Here is a 15999-nt window from a genome sequence, read left to right as displayed (position 1 = left end):
CCTGTGATCTCTTTTTTCTTGTGAGGACAACCTAGCATGTATGGCACCAATCTCCATAGGCTCCTCATCCATCTCTGTAGGATCAGGGTCCAAATGGGATGTGTCAGAGTGACAAGGTCGACTGTTTGAGGCAGGCTCGGACCATGACCAGGCAGGATCACCATATCTACTAGGTCTCCTTTTTTCCTTAGGTAGCCGGGGTCTGTGGTTACCTGGAGCGGGTTTAGGAGTGGGGTCAATAGCTGAATTCTGAGAAGAACTGGATAATGGCATTTCCATTTTTTCAGACTTCCTTTCTCGTAGTCTTCTATCTATGGTGATACTGAGTTGTATCAATGTATCCAGGGTTTTTGGCATCTCTGCTCGGGCGAGCTCGTCCTTGACGGCTTCTGATAGGCCAAGCCTAAATTGGGTTTTCAGAGATGCATCATTCCATCCTGAATCAAGGGTCCATCTCTTGAATTCTGCGACAAAGTCTTCTACAGGCCTCCTTCCTTGTTTCAAGGATCTTAACTGAAGATCGGCAGTACTCTGCCTATTGGGGTCATCATATAGGCTAGTGAGCTCTGCCAGGAACAAGGCATAGGAGTTGAGAAGCTGGTCGTTTTTTTCAAAAAGAGAATCTGCCCAGGCTCGAGGATCGCCTGATAGGTAAGAAATAATAGTACAAACCTTAATGTGATCAGTAAGGTAGGTACGAGGTTTTAGCAAAAAAAGTAACTCACATGCGTTTTTAAATTCGCGAAATTTTTTGCGATCGCCTGTAAATACCAAAGGGGGATTTATCTTGGGTTCAGGAGACTGTGCAGAGGTAAGTTGTGTCAGTCTAATTACCTGCTGCGACAGAGCCTGATTGTCGTTTTTCAATTCAGCAAGTGCGTGTATTAACGCAGATACCTGCTGTTTTAATTGTGTCACCTGAGTGGCTACTTCTGCTGAATCCATTTTTTGGGTTCGTTCAATCTGTAACGCTCCTTGCGTTTCTTATAAGGTGTGGATTTTTAGCTGCAGAAGTAGTTCCACGTCAGTAGTCATGTAGGAGATATGCTGAGATACCAATCCCAACCTCAATGACTCATCATGTATGGAAGGTCTTATTTCAGCCAGTAAATACACACAGTAATTAAGCTGGTTCCTAGTGTGACTTTATATACATGTGGTAAGACAATGATAAAGGTCTTAGGGATAGGTTTGAGTGGAAGTGGTAGGTGACAGACACTTGAGGTGAGACAGTGCAGATGGATGCAGGAAGGGTTAGCGATCATGTATGATAACAGATGACAGAGTAGCAGGTGCATACAGGAGAGATCAACCCAGTGCAGGAAATAGTAGCAGTAGCCTCAAGAGCTAGCAATCTAGTTATGCAGATGTAAAAGACAGTCCTTGCTATGCAGAGCTAAATAGTGTAAGCCTAGTACAAGTCTATAGAGATTTCCCCTGTGGGGTACTTAGCACTAATAGCGATAGCCGAAGGATCGCTCAGGAGATGCGGATGATCCAGTAGCAGGATGCAGGGATCAGCGCAGAGAGGTTCGTCAGCGAGGAGAGCTTGCAAGCATGGAAGCTTCAAGCAAGATTAGTATCCAGGTACTGGTGTTTGAACGAACACATGTGAGTGAGAACCGACGCCCTAAATAGCCATCTAGTCCGGCGCTGGGTGATGACAGCTTCAGCCTTAAAGGGAAACACACCTATATGTGTTTCTTCTGTCTAGGTAGATGGAAATCACCCGGAATAAATGTGATAGGAGGCACTGAGAGTGCCAGAACCTTACAGATAACAGCCGTTTATTAAAATCAATATACTCACAAACAGCCACTTGGAGTCATGCTTGTAAAAATTAGATCGCACAGCTGAGAGGATACACCGAGCAGCAGGGAAGGCTCCGCCCCCTATACGCGTTACGTCTAAGCCTATTAGGTGCTGACTTCAACCTCTACTGCGCTTATTTTGCACATTTAATCATTGAGGACAGGCTGGAAAACCTTGCAAACTCTGTGGGTACAAAGAACATACTGAAAAGCATTGGGAGACACTTGCAAAGACACTAGGAATGGTGTATGGCTACAGAATCATGAGGAATCCTAGGGTCACTTGGAGTCTCTCAGAATGTCAGGGACACTGGGAGTCTTGGGGTCACTAGGAATCTTCTACACTAGGAAACACCAAAGGACACTAGAAATCTTGTTTACTAGAAAGCACTGGAAGAAACGAGGAATCTTTTCCACCAGAAAACACTTAGGCAATGAGGAAATAAGTCCAGCTTAAATAGAAAGGGAGCCAAGCTGGGCTGAAACTGGGTGTGTAGATAATTGAATCAACAATAGGTGGTCTTGAACACAAGTCTTTACCAGCAGAACCTTGCAAGTTAAAGCCATAGAATCACATGTACCAACATGCCTGCCGATCTTTGGGAATAAAAGTAACCGATCAGCTGAAAAGCTTCCTTGTGTTGCTTGAATGACATAATTGCTGGGTGAAATGCAGTCACACGTAGATGATGTCACTTCAGGTGATGCCACAAGCGTCTAACAGCAATGTCCGTGATGTTATATCTCCTCCCCACCTTTCTACTCCTAGTACCCCATAGTTACATAGTAGGTAAGGTTGAATAAAGACAACAGTCCATCCAGTTTAACCTATGTTGGTGTGCGTGTGTTTGTGTAGATAATCATTTTCCATATCCCAGTGTATTGTGTTCGTTAAGATGCACATCCAAGAGTCTTTTAAAACTATGCTTCCTGCTGACACCACATATTGTGGAAGAGAGTTCCACATCCTTACTGCCCTGACAGTGAAGAACCCCCTATGCAGCTTAAGGTTAAACTGCTTCTCTTTCAGATTCATTGTGCGGCCCGTGTCTTGCATTCCTTGGGACTGAAAAGTTTCATACTTATCTTGAGATCACCATTGAGATTTGTGTATATCACTATCAAGCTTTTTTTCTCCAGGGAGAATAAATTTAGTACTTGTAGTCGTTCCTCAAAGTTGAGGTCCTCCAGTGCCTTTATGAATTGTGTTGCCCTTCTCTGGACTCTCTCCAGCTCCAGCACATCCCTTCTGAGGATTGTTGACCAGAACTGGATGGAATACTCCAGATGCGGCCGAACCAGAGTTTTATAAAGTGGAGTAAATCCCCTTTTAATGCATGCTAATATTCTGATGGCTTTGCTTGCTGCAGCTTGGCATTGCATGCTATTGCTCAGTCTGTCTTCTACTAGGACCCCCAGATCATTCTCCATCCTGGAATCCCCTAGGGCAGTGGTTCTCACCTCTGGTCCTCGGGACCCACTAACAGGCCAGATTTAAAATTTTACCTTGGGGAGATGCAGACTAGAATACTGCAATCACTGAGCAGCAAACTGCAATACCTATTACAGCGATTTAGAGCTTCCACAGGGATCCCACAGAAATGGCACATACATAGTTTCATTGGTCTATATACAGTAACTATGTAAAAATTGTGATACCTAAACTTCAGCTTTAAATTATTTATGTGGTACAGACAAATGTCCTGAGGGGGCTCTACCCTCTATTCGTGTGTTTAATGTTTTACATTGGTGGCCCCCTGTTTGGACATTCAGCGGTTTCATGGTATCTTTGGATTTAGATATAGAGTTGCTGTATTTGTTTAACTGCTTACATTGATTAACACTTTATTTGGTGTTATATTTTGTGGGATTTCACCTTTAAAGTGTTTTTAGATAGTTTTGCAGGTACTGTATATTTTTATATATATATATGTTTGTTCAGTATTCTTAGATCTCCATTATTTGATAAGTTTGACAAGATAGACATATTCAATTTTCAAAAATATGGTGGTATATACGGCTTAGAACGCTATTTGAAAGAAGAGATTTAGCTTAGATGTTTGAGAGTTCAAGTTTTTCTAGTTTGCGAGGTATCTGAAGAATTCAAACATGAATAACAATCGGTTCTCAGAAAATATTGATCAACCTTCTTTTAGAACTTTATAGTTAAAGTGGAACTAATGTAAAAAAGCAAACAAAAATTCCCGCTCACTTATCAGCCACCCTGCAACAAATCAAATTGGCCTTGTCTAACAATCCCCATTAAAAACAAGGGGTCTAGGTTGTACACATTTGCAAACATATGTGTAATCTGCAGCAGCCATGACACGGCACCCAGTGCACAGTTTGTACGGTTAAAGAGGAACTACACTGCATCTGAGCACCACAAACCAAAAACACTATTTAAATTGTCTTTAACCACTTAAGCCCCGGAAGATTTTACCCCCTTCCTGACCAGGGCCTATTTTGCGATTCGGCACTGCATTATTTTAACGGACAATTGCGCAGTCGTGTGACGCTGTACCCAAATGAAATTGACGTCCTTTTTTCTCCATAAACAGAGCTTTCTTTTGGTGGTATTTGATCACCTGTGCGATTTTTTGATCATGCGCTATAAACAAAAAAAAGAGCGACAATTTTGCAAAAATAACAATTTTTCACATTTTTTTATATGAAATTCCCCCCAAAAAAATTTAAAAATCAAAATTTTTTAACATTTTAGGCCAATTTGTTTTCTGCTACATATGTTTGGTAAAAAAAATCGCAAAAAGCGTATTTTGATTGGTTTGCGCAAAAGTTATTGCGTTTACTAACTAAGGGAAATATTTATGTCATTTTTTATTGCTTTTTTTTTTTTTTAACGAGTAATGGCTGCGATCTGCGATTTTCTTTTGCGGGACTGTGACATTGCGGCGGACAGATCGGACCCTTGACTGACATTTTTGACACTTTTGGGGGTACCAGTGACATTACTACAGTAATCAGTGCTATACATATGCACTGTTACTGTCAAAATGACACTGGGAGGGAAGGGGTTAACTTTATTGGAGAGGGAGGGGTTAAGTGTGTCCCTAGGGGCATGCTTCTAACTGTGATTGGATGTGGCTGTGTGTGTAACAGCACAGATCAACGGTCCTACATAGCAGGACCGTATGATCTGTGCTTTTACATAGGGAAGAATGACAGGCGGCTTTGTTTACATTAGCCGCCTGCCTTTCTCCCTCTCCACCCTTTACTATCTATTTACTAATGCTAGTAGCATAAGGATTAAACATAGTCAATACTGATCGACAGAGTGAAGTTCCACTTAAAACTTAGTAAAAACAGGGGAGTGGGAGTGGTTGAGTGGTTTAAAGCTTCTTGAGTCAATTAAAGAGTTAAGTAGAATAAATAGAGAAAAATATTTTTTATTGCAAGAGAGTCAAACTACAAAGGAATAGAAGAGATTTCTCAATGGGCCTTGCCTTTAGTCAGAAACATAAAGGTAACAGGAGAAGAGGTGACGAATCTTGAGGTAACACTAATGCTGAAGGAATGATAGCTGGTACAGATAAAGAGAGTGATTTCTTTTTACGCAGAAATGATAAAGATATAAAAAGAAAATCAGAAGAGACGTCCAACAAATTGCAAGAATTGGAGAAATGGACATTACCACCAGGAAATTTTTTTCTGTTACACATGATGTGAAGTCATTTTACATAAATATTTTCTAAACTTTTTTTTTTTAGGTTCTCATCTATATGAATTGACTTTTGAGTTTATAATAAAATATAACTATTTTGCTTTTGATGGTATGTTTTACTTGCAAAGTGCGCACCATACGTGAATAACTTGGTGGTGGGAGAGAGACTATCTTCAGTAAAATGTATGCAATCTTCATGCCTTTATTCAATAATAGTTTAGATTCTGTTTTTTTTTTTGTCATTAATTTCTCTGTGAACTTATGCGTCATTATCTTACTATATTTTTAAAAGATCAAATCTCTCCCACGAGCCTCAGGCATAATTGTTTAACCTAAAGTTACAATTGAGGGAGCAGCATAAAATCACAGGTCTCCAGAAAGCTTGAGGCTGCCTTTTTTGACACTCCCTGTCAGGACGTGGATCACCAGCTGGTGGAACTGTCGTTCCCAGAGCTGAAGGGTGCAGTTCTGATGGCCAGAGATGTCTCCCAGTAGCAAGCAGATCCCAATAATTTAGCTCCACCTGATGTTGACTGCTGGGAAGGTAATAAATCCCTCCCTTAACCACTTACCGAACCTCCAGCAGTAGATCGGCTCTGTCCCATGAAACGTAACGTTGCTTAACAGAACCACAAATGGGGGGGGGGGGGCGAACACACCCATTTACCACAGGGGGAGCCAGCCAATCAGGGGGTCTGGAGGTCGCGATTGCCGCCAGGCACCCGCGATCGCTCCCCGTGGAGACAGAACGGCAGACCGCTGTTTTGTCAGTAATGAACACAGGAATCCTGTGTTCCTCTTATTTAGGAACACAGGTCTGTGTTCATTCAGTAAATACATCCCCCCGCAGTAAGAAAGCACCCCCTAGGGACACATGTAACTCTTTGATCGCTCCTGGTGTTAACCCCTTCCTTGGTACAGTAACAGTGCATATTTTTAGCCCTGATTACTGTAGTAGTGTCACTGGCTCCCTCAAAAGTGTCAAAAATGTCAGTTAGGTGTCCGATCTGTCTGCCGCAATGTCGCAGTCCCACTAAAAATCGCTGATCGTCGCCATTACTAGTAAAAAATAAATAAATAAAAATGACATAAACCTTTCCTCTAGTTTGTAGACGCAATAACTTTTGCGCAAACCAATCATTATACACTTATTACTTTTTACCAAAATATGTGGCAGAATACAAAAAGGGGGAAAACCTTCCGGTCCAGAATTGGTAAATTGTATCTGTGGTTCAGTCTTCTGCCTATGAGCCTCTTCTCTGCTTGATCTTGTAACCTGTGTCCTGTGCCTTAAATACAGTACCCTGTACTCTTTATCTAGTACCATTAATTCTGTATCCTACATCCTGTTACCCCATCTCTGCTTTCCTTGTTCCCAGTCCTAGTCCAGGCAATGCCCTGTTTATGTGAGCTTCCCTCTCTTAGTACATAGCATTTTATAGTTAGGTTGGTTTGGTTTGGTTTTTGATTCACCGTCACCTTTACTTTTCACTTTTGCTTTATTTATGTTCTGTTGATGTTGGATGGGTATTGTATACATAATTTAACTCAATTTTAATTATACTCAGTCTGATTTTAGCTCCCTAAGTGTAGCCCACTGATCTGGTCATCCCTGCTGTCGCTGGATACCTGCATTCAGTACCCCTTACAAAACATTAAGGACACTAACAACCAGATTGGCTGCATGGGGGATTGGGAAAAGTCTGATCCCAGCATTTGCTGTCTTTTATGCAATATGTATTCAGAGGAGGTGTTGCTGGCATCAGAGGATAAAGATTTTTACTGCCATATTTTGCAGGATCTCACTAGCGAAAAAGGCTGGGGTACATTTATGTGGTGCAAACCTAATTTAATCAGGAAAGTTTCCCATTTAGCAAAATAGAGCCTTTGATCCAGATTTCCTCTGAATTAGCTGTGCCTGCTATATCTCATGCCCATGATGATTTCGCTCCTTCTTTTAATATGCCTCAGGTTGAGTCTTTGATGTGGTTGCTGGAAGATGATAAAGCTTACTTCCTTGAGCACTATTCAGTGTGTTCACAAAAGCCTCTGCTAGACTGTATTGCTGCTCTGCACTCTCTAGTTGTCAAAGATAAATGTAAACTAAACTGTATTTATTCCCTTATCCAAGCCTGGTTGGGGATACTATCCCCAGTTTCAGCCAATTCATACCAATTCAGTCCTGTCTCTAGACACCAAGAGCCCTTACCTTTTGTTACCCTTAGTAACCACAGCTGCTACTAAATGCTACATACTTCCTAGTTTATATCAGTATCCTGCTCCCACTAGCTGCACCTTCCCTGCATTTAATCCATTAAAGGCTCCCTCTACCTCTCTGCTGCCCTTAGGAACTTCTTAGAAATCTTCCTCTGTCAATGCTACCTTTCCTTCTTTGCTTCTGAGTGTGGTTACTACTTTTCCAATGGCAACACAGCCTGGTCACCACCTTGCCACCACTCACAGGATTTAAATATCTAAATCCACTTCTGCCCCAACAATTGTTCAGCCTGTCTCAGTGACTGTCACCTAGTCTGCCTCCGATGATCTGGTGCCTGCAGCCAAGCCTGTCACTAATAATCCTATGCCTGCTGCCAAGCCTGCAAATAATGATCCTCTGCCTGCTGCACAGCCTGCCTCTGATGATCCAGGGCCTGCTGCCCAGCCTGCCTCTGCTAAACCTGTTCTGGTTGCCCAGTTAGTCTCTGATACTAGGGTTAGGAATTTGCCAGCTGATAGGTATAAAACATCTGCATCTCTACATTTGTTGGATGTCTGGCATATGTTGCCTGCTTGGCCAGAGTTTCCTACTGCTGCCTTTCTTTCTTTTACAGCTATTTGGTTTTGTTGTACCAAAGATTGGTGGTCCAAAAACCCACTCTGAATTAGATAACATCACTCACTTTTACAGCTCCAATAGTAGAGTTCGTCTGGGGAAGGGCAGAGTTCTATGTGAACTTTGTCCTGACGTAACCTCTGCAACTCTGCATGCAATAGGGGACCCAGGTTGGGTAACCAGTGCATTGGAAAGACTTGGGTGTCTGTTAAAATGTAAAGCAATTTCTAGCAAGCAGACTAGTAACTCGATTGCTGAATTTCCAGTTGCAATGAGCCATCCTGGTGTCAGGGTTCCTGTATGGGTTAAGGATTTCAGTGTTAAGTTGATGGCCCATGGGATCCCATCATTGGGACATTTGCTGCCTTATGGAACTGCAGCTAGCCAACTGCCAGTCCCTTGTGGCAGGGTATTCTGGGGGTTTGAAAGACTATACCCTAAGAAATTGGAAAATTCTTCTCCTTTTTGGACCTCCTGCAAGAGTCCAAGTTGAGCATCTAGAGGCCGTTCCTTGGGGGGTGGAGGGGGGTGAGACTGTCAGAACTTGGATCACCTGCTGGTAGAACTGTGTTTCCCAGAGTATAAGGGCACAGTTCCAGTGGCCACCAGTGAGTGTCTCCCAGGAGTGGGGGACAAGTTCTTAAAGTGGAACTTCCCATTTATTGGTGGAGCTACACTTTAAGCTCCACCCGATGCTGGCTGCTGGGAAGGATATATAATCACAATGTATCAAATGTATGTACACTGAAAGCAAACCTAAATGTGTTTTTCATAAAGGTCTTTAAAATGTAACCATATCTTAACTGCTTATCCCTAACTAGCCCAAATTAACTAATTTCTCTCCCTGCTGGCCTTATGTATCAGGTAGATCGTTTTTTTTTTTTTTTTCTATTTTTTTACACTGGTTTTTTTTTATTTTTGGTTTATTTATTTTTTTTGGCACAATAAAAATAATTTTTACATCATGATAAATTGGACAAATTGCAAAATAGAAATTGCACTCAATTTAATTAAAGAAAGTGACATGTAGTTTTTGAGAGCAAGGAGAGAGGGAGAGTGTTCAATAAGGAAGTCACTGCTCTGGGCACAAAATGGCCTTCAGCATGAAGAAACAGGAGCAATTCTGGAGGCAATTTACAGCACACACTAATTTTGGTAGCATAAATATTAATGTGCAAAACACTCCAGCAACTACTAACAACTGAAACACAAGAAATGACAGTTTAATTAAACTTTTTTTAATGTATTTCATAGGTTTCTGACTTATTCATTTTGGGTGCTAAAATTACAACACATACCCAAGTTACACACGGTTACACAGTAGTTGAGGTCCACCAAAAGATAACAGTCCATCCAGTTCAACCTGAACTGGATGTCAAGAACTCAAGTTGAGTGACAGTTTCATAGAACTTTCATAATGATTTACAAATTTACAAATTACCAATGAATAATTCATCTAGTTTACAACTGATAATGAAGATCTGCCAGCACAGCACAAACAGGCTTAATTAAAGTAAACATTCCTCAGCTTCCTCCTTAACATTACACGGAAGGGCAAAGCTTAGTAGAAGTTTTCAGCAAGTAAAAAGCTAAACAGAAATGTTTAAATATTTCCTTAAAGTCATGCTATGTGAAAGGGAACATGTAATAAATATAAAGTAAGCGTTATTCTAATTTGGCTGCAAAAGTGGAAATACACTTTAACAACATGCCGACCAGCCAACAGCATACCTGTACGTCGTTTTGTGCAATAGCTAGTGGGGGTGTGCGTGCACTCATTGGCCACCCGCAATCGCTCCCTATAGAGACAGAACGGCGGTCTGCCTTGTTTACATAGGCAGACCGCCGTTCTGTCTCTATAGGGAGTGATCGCGGATGGCCAATCAGCATGCGCACGCCCCCCAAAAATATGTGGCAGAATACATATTGGCCTAAAATTATAAAAAAAAAAAAAAAATTCGATTTTTTTTATTGGCTGTGTTTTATAGCAGAAAGAAAAAGAATATATATATATATTTTTTTTTTTTTCAGAATCGTCGCTCTTTTTTTGTTTATAGCACAAAAAATAAAAATTGCAGAGGTGATCAAATTTCACCAGAAGAAAGCTCTATTTGTGGAAAAAAGGACATTAATTTTATTTGGGTACAGCATCGCATGACCGCGCAATTGTCAGTTAAAGTATGCGGTACCGTTTCACAAAAAATAGCCTGGTCATTAAGGGGGTAAAACCTTCCTGTCCAGAAGTGGTTAAAGTCTCTAATACAGTCACATAATTAACCACCAGCTCAACTACCATGAGTTTAAAATAGATTTTTACCTTTTTAGAGTGCGGTACATCATGCATGATTTTCTGGATGTTCAGGCTTTTCACTGCAATTATCTCCCCAAATGGTATCCCTTGCCTTCTACTAATACTATTTAAATTACTGGAAAAAATCTAGTCTAACAGGAAAGAACATTCTTTCAAAAAGTGTGAAAAATGTTGTTAAAGTAGCCAAACCTGACCCATGGATTAATATGACCTATATTTTCTACTAGAAATGACAGAACCTACCACCAAACCTTTCATTTTACATTCTCAGAAAATGCATACTTTGAAATTCCATGGAAAGAAAACAATGAGGAAAATAAAATCTCGGTGGTGACAGGCAGGAACATAGATGACCCTAAACACAGAAGAAAGGATTCCTCAGCTGCTTGGGGAAAAGTTCAGCAAGAATAAAATGACAGGGATCCATTCTTGGATGCTCAAGATGCTTGGCCAACATTCTGCTGTAGTTTGTGGCCACTGTTGGAAGACCTTAGTAGGGAGCTGGAAATGCAGGCCATGGTTAGCATCCATGCATTTCTAGGGGTCTCCAGGTTAGTGAAAAGAAGTGGTCTGCGATCGCCACAATTTTCACCTGCTCTATTGACTGCATATCAATTTACAGCTCCTCCACCATGCCATATCCCCCTGCTTCCTACCATCCAATCCACAGCTTTTTACCCCCCCCCCCTTTGCCCCCATTCTTAACAGACACATCCCTTTCACACTAGTGCTGTTCATCCCATTTTGTTGTGTTTTTTCCTCCACCCATGGTTCTGACCAACTGGCTTCTATCCAGGTGCCTTCTGTTATATTTTAATTGGCCAAATGTTGCAGCCACTGTTCATGTTAATGTATTTTTGCATTTTTAAAATAAAAAACTACTGGTTGCAATTTATTGCATTAAAAAAAAGTTTTTTGACTTGTTGTTTATTTATTTTCCAGTTCCAGGGTATGTTCACTGCAGCACAAAGTGGGAAACTTTTTCATCTATATGGGGTAATGCGTCCACTATCAGAGAATGGTAGCCATACCTCAAATGGAAGAAAAAAACATCTCACGTTTTAATCTGTGTGGGGTAGTGCATCCATTCTCATGGAAAATGGCAGCCTTACCTCACATGGGTGAAAAATATACTTCTCTTTTCATCTGTGTGTTGTATGTGTCCATTTTCGAGTAGAATGGCAGCCTTACCTCCCACAGGTGAAAAGTACACTTCTCTATTTATTTGTGTGTGGTAAGGCATTCATTCTCATGGAGTATGACAGCCTTACCTCACACGGAAGAAAAAGACATCTCACATTTTAATGCATGTGGGGTAATGCGCCTATTTTCATGGAGAATGGCAGCCTTACCTCAAATGCATGAAAAGTATGCTTCTAGTTTTCATCTGTGGGGAGGTAAGGTGTCCATTCTCATGGAGAATGGATGCCTTGCCTCACACGGAGGAAAAATACATTTTGAATTTTCATAAGTGTGAGGTAATGCGGCCGTGCTCATGGAGAATGGCAGCCTTATCTCACACAGGTGAAAAAGACACAACTGTGCTACAATAAAAAGAATAGAACAATAGAACACAAAAACATTTTTTTGAAACACTTTATTCCAATGAAAATAGATATCAGTTATTAAGCATATAGACCGTAGAGAGAATTCAAAGACAACTGCTATCAGGAGGAATTTAACTACACATATTCATCTTGCCAAGACACTCCACCCTCTAGGGAAACAAAGAAATCAGTGAACTGATTTTGAATGTTCATGACATGAGAAGTGAAGCTTAACCACTTAAGCCCCGGAAGATTTTACCCCCTTCCTGACCAGGGTTTTTTTTGCGATTTTTTTACTGCATGATTTAACGGACAATTGCGCTGTCGTGCGGCGCTGTACCTAAAATAATTTGACGTCCTTTTTTTTCCCACAAACAGAGCTTTCTTTTGGTGGTATTTGGTCACCTGTGCGATTTTTTGATCATGCGCTATAAACAAAAAAATAGCGTAAATTTTGCAAAAATAACAATATTTTTCAAATTTTTTTATATGAAATTCCCCAAAAATAATGTAAAAATCTAATTTTTTTAACATTTTCGGCCAATTTGTTTTATGCTACATATGTTTGGTAAAAAAAATCGCAAAAAGCGTATTTTGATTGGTTTGCGCAAAAGTTATCGCGTTTACTAACAAAGGGAAAGATTTTTGTCATTTTTGGTGGGTTTTTTTTAACGAGTAATGGCGGCGTTCTGCGATTTTTTTTGCGGGACTGCGACATTGCGGCGGACAGATCGGACCCTTGACTGACATTTTTGACACTTTTGGGGTTACCAGTGACATTACTGCAGTAATCAGTGCTATACTTATGCACTGTTACTGTAAAAATGACACTGGCAGGGAAGGGGTTAACTGCATTGGAGAGGGAGGAGTTAAGTGTGTCCTAGGGGCGTGTTTCTAACTGTGTTGGGACATGGCTACTAGTGTAAAAACAGAGATCAACGGTCCTACATAGTAGAACCGTCTGATCTCCATTTTTACACAGGGGAGAATGACAGGCGGCTTTGTTTACATTAGCCGCCTGCCTTTCTCCCTTCCCGGCGAACGATCGCGAGTGACCGGCGGACAACGGGACCGCCGGTCACACGCACTGACTTGTTAGGGAACGAGCCAGGGCGGGCGCACGCCTCCACGGGCGCGCGCTCGCCCGCTATTGGCTCACAAGCCAGTGACAGGCTAGTGACGTACAGGTACGTCACTTTGCCTGGCCGGGGCTGACCGCCGCAGTATATGTACTTGCGGCGGTCGGCAAGTGGTTAAGTCTATAAACTGAACATCCTGAGCAGGGTTTGGGGGTACAGATCTAAGTAACCTCTCTGCTTTTCAATTAGTAAATTGTGTAGCACACAACAGGCCAGCACCACTTTTATTGCATTTTCCATTATCAAATTGTATGGAAGAAAGGAGCGCACACTCTACAACTCAACAGACATGGTTCAGTCAGTAGTTAAATATCTTCTGTTTGTGGCTAAGTCCATGTCCACTATAGGGCCACATCAAAGCTGAACTTTACTCATACCTTAAAAATAAATGTTCTATAGTAGGAAACATACATTCCATATTAATATTTATGCTAACAAAAATTAGCATGTGCTATAAAGTACCTCCAGCATTGCTCCTGTTTCTTTTTGCTGGAAGCTGCCATTTTGCTGAAGCCCAGGGCCCCCGAACAGAAGCAAATCATAAAGCTGAACTAAATCCTTCGAATTAATGGTTTAAAAAAACAGCAATCCCTGCATTTCAGAAATGTAACTAACTGCCACATTTGCTTGTGTCCTAAACCAAACTGTCAAACCATCAATTGGCTGGTGTTAAAACTGATCACATGTGCAGTACCATGGCAGTTGTAGATCAAACAGAAGAAGCTTCCTTGGCTGTGAAAGATAATAGGGTTTAAGGCTGGTCATACATTATACAATTTTCCTTTAGATTTACCAAAACCATATAATATGAGGTCAAACCTAAACACTTTTAATGTGTTTGCAATCAGGCAGGCCCTTGCACTACTTAGTTGAAGGTAAATGTAAAGAAAATTAAAAAAGAAAATTGTATAGTGTATGGCCAGCCAAATTCAGCTTTAAGGTTGTCAGCAGATCGGCCTCTACAAATTTGGCAGTACCTAAAAATAGAGATCAACTAGGCATGTGCAGAGCAGGGTGAGACCGTGTATTACTGGATCTTAAACAGTGTAGGCACTTATTTTTAATGTTTTATATAGCTGTACCTGCAAAAGCTTTACCTGACTAAAGTTCCACTTTAAGTTCTCTGCAAGTCTAAACACCTCCTTAGCTATGTTGACAAGTGGTGGACTTGGCTCCATTGTACATGGAAAACCCCTCTTTGGGGGAATCCCGAGAAGTCCTTCTTATAGCCGACGCCCTATTTCAGACTCTAGGATTCTGGCATCTCCTTGACTTATGTAGGCTCCCACATCAACAGATATGAAATGGAAGTAGGCAATAGGACAATAGAAAGGTATTTCTTGTAGTTGAAATACTTTGATCCAGATTTGGTGGCATTTTTACACTAACATATTTTGTGTCAAGCGCTCCGATGCAATTGGGAAACTGATTTTTCTTCCAAAATTCTTCTGCTTGTCATGCTCTTGACATGATGCAATTCCTGCTACAGTGCCAAGCAGGTTTCCTGGGTCTCTTTTGTTACCGTGCTCACACTCATTAGGAAATAGTGTACATAGAGACGTAAAACTTTGTCCTGTTGCTAGAAACCTAGAATAGAAAAATATTACCCTAAAAAAACAAGTAATATACAGTATATATATATATATATATATATATATATATATATATATATATATATATATATATATATATATATATATATACAGTACAGACCAAAAGTTTGGACACACCTTCTCATTCAAAGAGGTTTCTTTATTTTCATGACTATGAAAACTGTAGAGTCACACTTCAAGAGGTAGTCACCTGAAATGGTCTTCCAACAGTCTTGAAGGAGTTCCAAGAGATGCTTAGCACTTGTTGGCCCTTTTGCCTTCACTGTGCGGTCCAGCTCACCCCAAACCATCTCGATTGGGTTCAGGTCCGGTGAATGTGGAGGCCAGGTCATCTGGTGCAGCACCCAATCACTCTCCTTCTTGGTCAAATAGCCCTTACACAGCCTGGAGGTGTGTTTGGGGTCATTGTCCTGTTGAAAAATAAATGATGGTGCAACTAAACGCAAACCGGATAGAATAGCATGCCGCTGCAAGATGCTGTGGTAGCCATGCTGGTTCAGTATGCCTTCAATTTTGATTAAATCCCCAACAGTGTCACCAGCAAAGCACCACCACACCATCACACCTCCTCCTCCATGCTTCACGGTGGGAATCAAGCATGAGTCCATCCGTTCACCTTTTCTGCGTCGCACAAAGACACGGTGGTTTGAACCAAAGATCTCAAATTTGGACTCATCAGACCAAAGCACAGATTTCCACTGGTCTAATGTCAATTCCTTGTGTTCTTTAGCCCAAACAAGTCTCTTCTGCTTGTTGCCTTTCTTTAGCAGTGGTTTTCTAGCAGATATTCTACCATGAAGGCCTGATTCACACAGTCTCCTCTTAACAGTTGTTCTAGAGATGTGTCTGCTGCTAGAACTCCATGTGCCATTGACCTGGTCTCTAATCTGAGCTGCTGTTATCCTGCGATTTCTGAGGCTGGTGACTCGGATAAACTTATCCTCCGCAGCAAAGGTGACTCTTTGTCTTCCTTTCCTGGGGCGGTCCGCATGTGAGTCAATTTCTTTGTAGCGCTTGATGGTTTTTGTGACTGCACTTGGGGACACTTTCAAAGTTTTCCCAA

Source organism: Pelophylax lessonae, assembly GCF_965119305.1.
Source record: "Pelophylax lessonae genome assembly, chromosome: 2".
NCBI classification, from domain to species: Eukaryota; Metazoa; Chordata; class Amphibia; order Anura; family Ranidae; genus Pelophylax; species Pelophylax lessonae.
The sequence above is the reverse complement of the archived record's forward strand: the minus strand, read 5'-3'. Positions refer to the sequence as shown.